The sequence below is a fragment of the Desmodus rotundus genome, chromosome 2 (genome assembly GCF_022682495.2).
Source record: "Desmodus rotundus isolate HL8 chromosome 2, HLdesRot8A.1, whole genome shotgun sequence".
NCBI classification, from domain to species: domain Eukaryota; kingdom Metazoa; phylum Chordata; class Mammalia; order Chiroptera; family Phyllostomidae; genus Desmodus; species Desmodus rotundus.
The window spans coordinates 162,371,322-162,381,672 of record NC_071388.1 but is presented as its reverse complement, the minus strand read 5'-3'; the positions used below and the strand labels follow the sequence as shown (position 1 = coordinate 162,381,672).

At 40.4% G+C, this 10,351-nt stretch overlaps 1 pseudogene; it reads left to right on the top strand.

Annotated features, from left to right (window-relative positions):
* Positions 1-2,590: 2,590 nt before the first annotated feature.
* Positions 2,591-3,331, top strand: LOC112305818 (small ribosomal subunit protein eS6-like; annotated as a pseudogene).
* The last annotated feature ends 7,020 nt before the right edge of the window (positions 3,332-10,351 follow it).

Here is a 10,351-nt window from a genome sequence, read left to right as displayed (position 1 = left end):
TTTTTATTGGAACATGGGAACCAAATTCAGCACACATTTGCTTCAGAAGAGTGTGCTGGATGGGTTTATACTGAAGTGAGCAAGCAGAGGTTGAGAAGCCACACTGTTCATTCTGCTGCACTCTGAGCTCTTGACTTCAGTGCTGTCCTTTTTCTAACTTGTCCCTCTTCTCCCAAGTACTCTCTGTATTGTCTACCCAACCCGCCCTTAGGAAGTAGTTGAGAGTAGTTTTAAGTGCCACTTCCCTTATCTATATGTGCATTTTTAGTCTGTTTTCTAAAAGGTGAAACAATCTCAGCAACAGGGTTTGAGTACAACCTTCCTGGTATTATTTTACTTAAAGGTTTACTTGATGAGCCAACAAAAATATTTTTGCTTAATAAGAAAGGTATGTATTAGTTTTCTTTTCTGGCCCTAACATTACAACTTAAGCATCTTAAAACAGCACTTATCTCACAGTTCTGTAGATCAGAAATCCAGGTGATTGTGGCTCAGCTGTTTTCCTGCTGTGTGTTTCACAAGGTTGAAATTAAGGTATCAGCAGACTATGTAACTTTCTGGAGACTCCAAAGGAGAATCTGTTTCTAGGTTCATTCTAGTTGTTGACAGAATTCAGTTCCACACAGTTGTAGGACTGAGTTTTCTTTTTTTAAAGTATATTTTATTGATTATGTTATTACAGTTTTCCCAATTTCTCTCCTTTTCTCCCCCCTCCCCCCTGCACCCCCAACCCTCCAGCATTCCCCCACCCCTTAGTTCATGTCCATGGGTTGTATATATAAGTTCTTTGAGTTCTTCGTTTCCTATACCATTTTTGCTCTCTCTCCGTCTATTTTATGCCTACCAATTATGCTTCTTCTTCCCTGTACCTTTTCCCTCTTATTCTTCCCTTCCCCCTCCCCACTGAAATCCTTTCAAGTGCTGTCCATTTCTCTGATTCTGTTTGTGTTCTGGTTGTTTGCTTAGTTTTTGTTGTTTTTCTTTTCTTTTAGGTTCATTTGTTGATAGTTGTGAGTTGTCATTTTACTATTCATATTTTTTATCTTCTTTTTCTTAGATAAGTCCCTTTAACGTTTCATATAATAAGGGCTTGGTGATGATGAAGTCCTTTAACTTTACCTTATCTGGGAAGCACTTTATCTGCCCTTCCATTCTAAATGAAAGCTTTGCTAGATAGAGTAATCTTGGATGTGGGTCCTTGCCTTCCACAACTTCGAATACTTCTTTCCAGCCCCTTTTTGTCTGCAAGGTTTCTTTTGAGAAATCAGCTGATAGTCTCATGGGCACTCCTTTGTAGGTAATTCTCTCCTTTCCTCTTGCTGCTTTTAAAATTCTCTCTTTATCTTTAATCTTGGGTAACTTAATGATGATGTGCCTTGGTGTGTTCTTCTTTGGGTCCAAATTCTTTGGCACTCTCTGGGCTTCCTGGACTTCCTGGAAGTCTATTTCCTTTGCCAGATTGGGGAAATTTTCCTTCATTATTCAAATAAGTTTTCAATTTCTTGCTGTTGTTCTTCTTCTTCTGGTACCCCTATAATTTGGATATTGGAACGTTTCAGGTTGTCCCAGAGATTCCTCAGCCTCTCTTCATTTTTTAGAATTCTTGTTTCTTCATTCTGTTCCAGTTGGATGTTTATTTCTTCCTTTTGTTCCAAATCGTTGCTTTGAGTCCTGGTTTCCTTCCTGTCACTGTTGGTTCCCTGAATATTTTGCTTTATATCACTTTGGGTATCTTTCATTTGTGTTTTCATTTTTTGACCAAGCTCAATCAGTTCTGTGAGCATTTTGATTAGGGCTTTAAATTCTCCATCAAATAGGTTGGCTATGTCCTCATTGCTTAGCTCTCTTTCTGAGGTTTTGCTCTGTTCTCTTATTTGGGTCCTATTTCTTTGTCTTGGGCACCTGTTATGTTGTAAGGGGGTGGGGCCTTAGGTATTCACCCAGGCAGGGCAGCCCTGCTTGCTGTGCTGCAGTGCTGCCTGTCGGGGAGGGGCCAGAGAGGGAACAATGCAGCTCATCTTCTTGTCTCTAGCACTTTCCAGTGGGCTCTTGTGTGATACTGGGAGTTTCTCCCACCATGGCAACCCCTGCTGTAGTCCACAGTCAGTTCTGAGTCTCATTTTCCCATTCAGTCAGCCCTGCCTGTGTGGTATGTTGCCTAGCTGCAGGTTCTTACTGGTCTGGTTGTTCTGGTTGACAATTTCTTTAATTCCTGGTTGTCGGAGTTCCACGCAGTTTGATTTCCTGGCCCTTCTGGTTGTTTATTGATTTTAGATTGGTTGTTATCCTCCTTTTGGTTCTGTGAGGAAGTGAAGGGTTTCTACCTATGCCTCCATCTTGGCCAGAACCAGACTGAGTTTTCCATTTGCTTGCTAGCTATCAGCCAGAAGGCATTCTCAGTTTCTAGAGCCTGCCAATATTCCTTGGTTTATGATTCTTTTACTTCATTTCAAAAGTCAACAACAATGGGTCAAATCCTTCTTATACTTTGAATGTCTCTGACCTCTTCTTTTGCTTATATCTCTTTAGCTTCCTTCTTCTGCCACATCTCTCTGACTCCAGAAAGAAAATGTCTGGGTTGGCTGCTCCAAGATGAAGCTGAACATCTCTTTCCCAGCCACTGGCTGTCAGAAACTCATTGAAGTGGGTGATGAACACAAACTTTGTACTTTTTATGAGAAGCATATGGCCCCAGAAGTTGCTGCAGACGCTCTGGGTGAAGAGTGGAAGGGTTATGTAGTTTGAATCAGTGGTGGGAATGAGAAACAAGGTTTCCCCATGAAGCAGGGTGTCTTGACCCATGGCCATGTCCGCCTGGTGCTGAGCAAGGGGTATTCCTGTTACACACCAAGGAGGACTGGGGAGCGAAAGCACAAATCAGTTCGGGGTTGTGGATGCCAATCTCGGTGTTCTCAACTTGGTCATTGTAAAAAAAGGGAAGAAAGATATTCCTGGTCTCACTGATAGTACTGTGCCTCGTCACCTGGGGCCCAAAAGAGCTAACAGAATCTGCAAACTTTTCAACCTCTCTAAAGAAGCCGAGGTCCACCAATATGTTGTGAGAAAGCCCCTAAACAAGGAAGGTAAGAAACCTAGAACCAAAGCACCTAAGATTCAGCATCTTGTTACTCCACATGTCCTGCAACACAAACGTCGGTGTATTGCTCTGAAGAAGCAACGTACTAAGAAAAGTAAGGAAGAGGCTGCAGAGTATGCTAAACTTTTGGCTAAAAGGATGAAGGAGGCCAAAGAAAAACGCCAGGAACATTGCCAAGACATGTAGGCTGTCCTGAGAGCTTCTACCTCTAAGTCTGAGTCAAGTCAAAAATGAGGTCTTCTAAGAGTAACAAATAAGGATAAACATCAAAAAAAGAAGAAGAAGAAAATTTCTCTTCGCTAGATTATTCAGGATAATCTATACCTTTAATTACATCTGTAACTGTTGTTCACCGTAATACCTAGACTAGTGTTGTTGTTGTTGTTTTTTAATCACCACAGGACATTTTTTTCATTGTTTTCAGAGAGAGAGAAAGGGAGAGAGAGAAACATCTATATGAGAAGCATCGATTGTTTGCCTTCCGTATGTGCCCAGACCTGGGATCGGTGCCCACATCCAGGATTATATGCAGCGAAACTGGGATGCCACACACTAGCCTCCAGACTGAGGATTGAACCCAAAACATAGGTATGTGCCCTACCCGGGAATAAACCCTCAACTTCTCAATTATATGATGATGCTTCAACCATCTGAGCCACACTGGCCAAGGCCCTAGACTAGTGTTTTATTTATTTAGCAGGGGATGGAAATCTTGGAGGGATATCTTTAGAATTCTGCCCACTATAAGGTATGAGATCTACACAATAAAAATAATAAAAAATTTGAAAAACATACAAGGACACTTGAACAAATATAGAGTCATAGCAGATTCCAGAAAGGGGAGACTCATGTAGAAGAATATTATTCGCCCTTAAATTAATATTCATGATTAAAGAAATGTTAATAAAAATATAAATGGTTTATTGGGGGGTTCTTGACAATTTTACTCTAAAGACAAGAATAAGTGGGTAAAAATAATGACATAAGAGAGAAAAATGGATGTATATTCCCCAACTCTCTTTATGAGACTAGCTAGTGTAACTGATGTCAAACCCAAAGGACATTACAAGAAAGAAAAATTACAGATCAATCTCATTCATGAGAGTTCCTCACCCCCCAGGTCTTAGAAATATTTTTATATTGAATCTAGTAACGTATAAAAAATAAAATAGACCAATGGAACAGAATAGCAAGGTCAGAAACAAATCCACACATATACAACTAGTTTGTTTATGACCAAAATAGCACTGCAGGGTAGAGGGGAGAGGACAACATGCCAATAAGTGGTGCTGGTTAAAATTTCCACATTGGAAGGAGGTGGAGGGGTATAAGGACTACAGATGCCTCACTTTCTTCACATATAAAATGTTAATTTCAGCCCTGGCTGGTGTGGCTCAATGGATTGAGCGCCATCCTGTGAACCGAAGGGTTGCCTGTTTGATTCCCAGTCAGGGCACATGTCTGGGTTGTGGACCTCACACATTGATGTTTCTCTCCCTTTCCCTGTCTCTAAAAATAAATAAATACAATTTTTCAAAAAAGTTAATTTCAGGTCTGCTTAGAACCAAATTTGAAAAGCAAAGCAATAAAATTTTAGCCAAGACAATATGCCCTTAGGGTAGGAAAAGATTTCTTAAGCAGGATACAGGCATCACTAATCATAAAGGAAAAGAGTGATCAATTTGTGCTCATTAAAACTTTCTTTTCAGCCCTGGCTGATGTGGCTCAGTGGATTGAGGACGGGACTGCGAAGCAAAGTATTGCGGGTTCAATTCCCAGTCAGGGCACATGCCTGGGTTGCTGGCCAGGTTCCCCGGTGCAGGGCACATGAGAGGCAGCCACACATTGATGTTTCTCTCCCTCTTTTTCCTTCCCCTTCCCTCTGTCTATAAATAAATAAAATCTTTAAAAAAATTCTTTTCATCAAATGACATTACTAAATGTGTGAAAAGCCAAGCCATACAGTGGAGAAAATATCTGTAGCACATTTAATGAAACAAATACTTGTTTCTACACTATATAATCAATTAACACGAATAAGAAAAAAACCCACCCAATATAAAAATGGGATGACACCTGAACAATGAGTCAAAGCTCAATTGGAAAGATTCTATTCTTCATTAATAATCGGACATGCAAAATAGTGTCAAATAATTTGGCAGTACACATCCATTAGATGGACAAAATTTAAAATATCAGACAACCCTAACCGATGTGGCTTAGTTGGTTGGGCATCGTTCCTTAAAGCGAAAGGTCACAGGTTCGATTCCCAGTCAGGGCATGGTCCCCGATCAGGGCACGTACCAGAGGCAATCAATCAATGTTTTTCACACAGATGTTTCTTTCCCTCTCTTTCTCCCTCCCTTCCCCCCCTTCTCTAAAAATACATAAATAAAATCTTTAAAAAATGTCAGATGATTCAAGTGTTAGTGAGGATGTGGAGCAACAAGAACTTTTATGTACTGTTTTTGGTTATATACATTGGTACAATTATTTTGAAAAATTCTGGCATGGTCTTGGAGAGTTGAAGATAAACATGCCCTATGAACCAGTAATTCCATTCCAAGGTTAAAGATTCTATAGAAATCTGTGTTAATGTGCTCCAGCATACAGACACACATGCACAACAGCATTGTTTATAATAGTTCACACCTTGAAATAGCCTCTATGTCCATCAATAGAATAGATAAATAAATTATGCTGTTTCCATGCAATATAGTGATCTAAGCAATGAAAATGAATAAACTATAGCCACATCCCATAGCTGAATCTTAAAAACATACCACTGATCAAAAAAATTTAAGATGTGAAAAAAACTTACTCTATAACTCCATTTATGTAGAGTTCAAAAACAGGCATAAACTATATTGTTTAAAAATGAGCAATTAAGCAGTAAAATTACAAAGAAAAGCAAGAAAGTGAATAATTTGATAATTTGATAATCAAGATAGTGGTTATCTCTAGGCACTTGGAGGTTATAAGGGAAGGGACACATTGGGGCCTTTTGGGATGTTGGTAATGTTCTACTTTTGACCCAATGGAGTTATGAGTGTTTAAGTTATAGTCTTTAAGTAGTACACTTCTGTTTTTATGAACATTTCTTTTTTTTTAAAGATTTTATTTATTTTCAGAGGGAGGGGAAGGGAGGGAGAAAGAGGGGGAGAGAAACATCAATATGTGGTTGCCTCCTGGAGGCCCCTCACCAGGGACCTGGCCTGCAAACCAGGCATGTGCCCTGACTGGGAATCGAACTGGCGATGCTTTGGTTTGCAGGCCTGTGCTCAATTTATGATCATTTCTGTGTGTTTGCTATACTTCCCATCACACAAAAAATAATTCCAATCTTCTGCCCTCATTCTTCTTGATTCTTTCCCTAGTTAGAAGCATCTACAGTGCCTCATAGGGACTTAGAGTTGTTATAGCAAGACTACAAAGAGAACAAATTCAGTCTTTAAAAACAAAAAAACTCCCAAAGTACTTTCTCAAGAATAAAAAAAAAAGCTTTCCCAAGAGTAAAACATAGCATTTGACCCCATTTCTCTACCAGCCCTGGCCAGATTAGCTAAAAAAAAAAAAAGCCTACTGAAATGAGAGGTGTATGTGGAGCATAACACTGAAAAAGATTGGGAGACCAGGGAAGGAAGAATGAGGTTTGATGGGAGTGGTGGAAAAGGGCATCAGGGTAGGTTGAGTGCCATTTTAGTGGACAGGGACAGAGGCTTGGGTTAGAAGCCTGGAAAGCTGTTACCAGAGCAGCTTTTGAGGGCTGCCTACTGCCTATGCATTCTCCATCCAACAAAGGATAACAGCTTTCCTCTGAACTTCCTGGTAGTGAGCCCATGACATGTGTGTCAAAGACAGAGGGCGAAGTTGTGGACTGCCTGGTACTGTACAATCTTCCTCTCTCCATTCCTCCCATCCATTACACCCATAGAGATTTTAGTCTGCAGGGCCCAAGAATCTATATTTGAGTGAGTACCTTGGGTAACTCTGTTGCAGGTAGCCTCTTGTGTTTGAGTACTATCGCCCAGGGAAACTTCCACCGGCGGTCATGTTAAAAATTCAAATTCATATGCCCCATACCAGACATAGAATCAGAATTTCCAGAGAAGGGGTCTGAAAATTTGTTTTTTTAACAAAGACCTCAGATAATTCACATGGAAGTCTGGGGAACTGCTCTAGAGACTTCTACATTTTGGTTTTTTGCAATGTACTCAAAAACATTTGTTTGTAATAATTGCATTTTGAAAAAATAAGTACCTTGTAGAAAACAACAGACTAAATACTATAATTTTTTTCCTCCAGTCCAGATTCCTTCTCAGTGCTGAAGACCCATAATCTGTTACATGACACCTCTCCTTGCAGTCCAAAAACATCTTAAACCCAATGTGTTCAAATTGAAATCATCATCTTCTCCCAAACCCAACTCTATTTCAGTGTTCCCACATCTCAGTGACAGCATTACTATCTAATCACTGTGCCTGAAAGAAAATCTCCTGTCATCTCTGACTCCTCACTCTCCTTCAATCCCCATTCAGCCTCACATCTAAATCTATCACCAAGAGCTAACATTTTACTTCCTAAATTATTTCATTTTCCTGACGTGTCTTCATCTTCTTGTGCCTACACCAGTCCACTTGAACTACTACCAACACTAACAACCACCAATCAATTCTAATTGGTCCAACGCTGGCCCTGTTCATATTCTCACACTGCAGCTGAAATGAACTTTTCAAAACACAGATCTGATCAGATCAAATCCCCTCCCTACTTTGTTCTCAAGAAAAAGTGAAGGTTTTCAGTATGGCCAGTGAGTCCTGCTTAGTCTGGTCTTAGTGCTTCACAATGTAGTACCTTCTCCCTGCAACCTATACCCTAGCCTCAAGGGCCTACTACTTTCAATCCATCATGCTCACAATGTTCCTTCTGACAAAACACCTTTACCTAAGATGTTTCCTCTGTTTCCCTTTCTCCTTTCTTCAGTTTTTTTTTTTTTTAACCCTTTAGATCTCCATTCCAGAGTGACTTCCTCAAAGAGGCCTTTCCTAAACTTTCCTAAACCAGGTCAATGAATGATCCCACTGCAAGCCCTCATAGCACCTATCTCTAGTAAGTTTCATTTATTTCTCTAAATACATGTGGCTCGTTTATTTGTTTCACTAGACCTTTTAGACTTCCTTTGGCTACTTAGATTCCTTTCTCATCTTTTCTGGTGCTCTTTCAATGTCACTTCCCTAAAATCTGTCCCAGGATAATTTTAGGGTTAGTAGGGAATAACTCTTTAATATTTGAACACAACTAAAGTACCACTTTCATTGGCTGTCCCACATCCTCACCAGCTAATCATCGTCCAGTCTCTTGAACATTTGTCTCCATCACAGTACTTATTCATTTTATATTATATTTTTATTTTCTTGAAGGTTTCTTTCAACTAGAGTCAGTTGCTTTAGAGCAGCTGTTTTATTTATCTATCTTCAGCACTTAACACAAGGTCTTGTCCTCAATAAATATTTAGAAGAACCCCTGTAGCCATGTACTACAAACATGGATATCTCAGCTTGTAATGTCTTCCCTCACTGTGCCTAACAAACTTTTATCACTTAACACAAAGGAGGCAGTGGAACAGCACCTTCAACAATGGACAGTGTCTTTCTACTTTTCAGTTTCCCCATTTTAAACATGATACCTACCTTAAAAGTTTGTTTGGAGGATTAGACGAATGACTCAGTACTTCTCTCCCTCCCCTCACCAGGCCAAATCTCTGTTCTTCTGGAGCAATTACCTAGAGAATTTTGTTGCTGGATTAGGTTTTTGGAATCTCCTGCATCCTGTTAGCTCCTCTGCCTTCCACTTCCTGTTTCTTCCCCTTTACAAATAGACCTCAATGGCTCAATTAAAACCAGAGAACAAATCTTTAGCAAGCAGAAGGCATTTCTTTCCTATTCTCTTAGGAAAAGAGATCTTCCTGAGGTGAAACGTAGTATCTGCATAACTGCACAGGCCTTTAAAAAAAAAGTACATTGAAATGGCAGAGGTTGAAAAACAAAATGGTTAAATTTCTAAATCAAAATAGGGGAAATGCTTGTTTTCATTTTCTTCTAGGTCTGTGAGGTGCCTGACCCAGAGTACACAACATGTAAACTTTGGTTCCCTTTCCTTCATCCTGTAACTAAAGATTTTGGCAGCTAGGAGAAGCAACTCCACCATAAATAATCTATCCTTCCAGGATAGATTATTCTTACCATCTATATACTACTATGTACAGTTCTTTTCTTACTTTGTTTGCCTATTGAAACAATTATACTCTTTAAAAATCATAGCAACTTTTCATTTTAGAATGTGTATGTAACTAAATTAGAAAAATCCCATGGAAGTGTTTGCACACAGGGTTAAAAACATGTTGCAGGGATAAAACATGACAAAAGCTTTTGTTGACGTTTCTCTACCCTTCTCCACGTTACCTTGTGTGATTCCAGTATCTTGTTATTTAGGATTGTCATTTCCAGTGGACTAGGAAAATAAATGCTCTTTAGGCGATGTTTTAAATCTGAGGCAAATGTAGTCTGGGTGGTTTATTTGTGGGCCCACGTATCAGGCAGAACCTGTGAAGGGTGTTTTTTCGGTAAGAGTTTTAAGAAAGAAAACTCAGTTTCTGTTATCTAGTTTGAAATCAACCTTTTGGCATTTGAAGCTTACCACACGCCGGTGAGGTAAGCGTTGTCTTCAAATGACTCTTTGTGACGTTTTTGACTGATAAGAGCCCCAAGCACTTCTGGCGTCTAGGCTGAATTTTCTCCACTGGCTTCTTTGGGAACCGGTTCTTCTAATATGTGTAGTACTAACTTGCTCTGCTGCCTGCTGGATAACAGCCCAAACGCGACTCTTTAGGAGAAACTACCTTCCAGAGGCACCCACCTCCACCTTCAACCCCACTCCTCTCTCGCAGTGGTATAGGACCAATTTCGAGGATTTTCTTTTTCCAATGAGATTTGGAGAATGGGCTTTAAAAGAAAAGGAGGAGGTAGGGGAAGAGTTAGAATTAGCTGTATTTGTCGTAGTCAAAATAAACAGCATCACACCTCCCGGACGTGACGAGGAGCACCCCATTCGGCCATAAAGTCACAGCCGCGGGCGTCCCCGGTCCAACCGCCCCGCTGCCCAACCCAACTGCCCGCCCCGGTCACGGTCACGTGACGGGAGAGCGGCGCGCGCCGGCCGCGGCGCCGATTGGCGGGCGGCGGGAGCGCGGGGTTT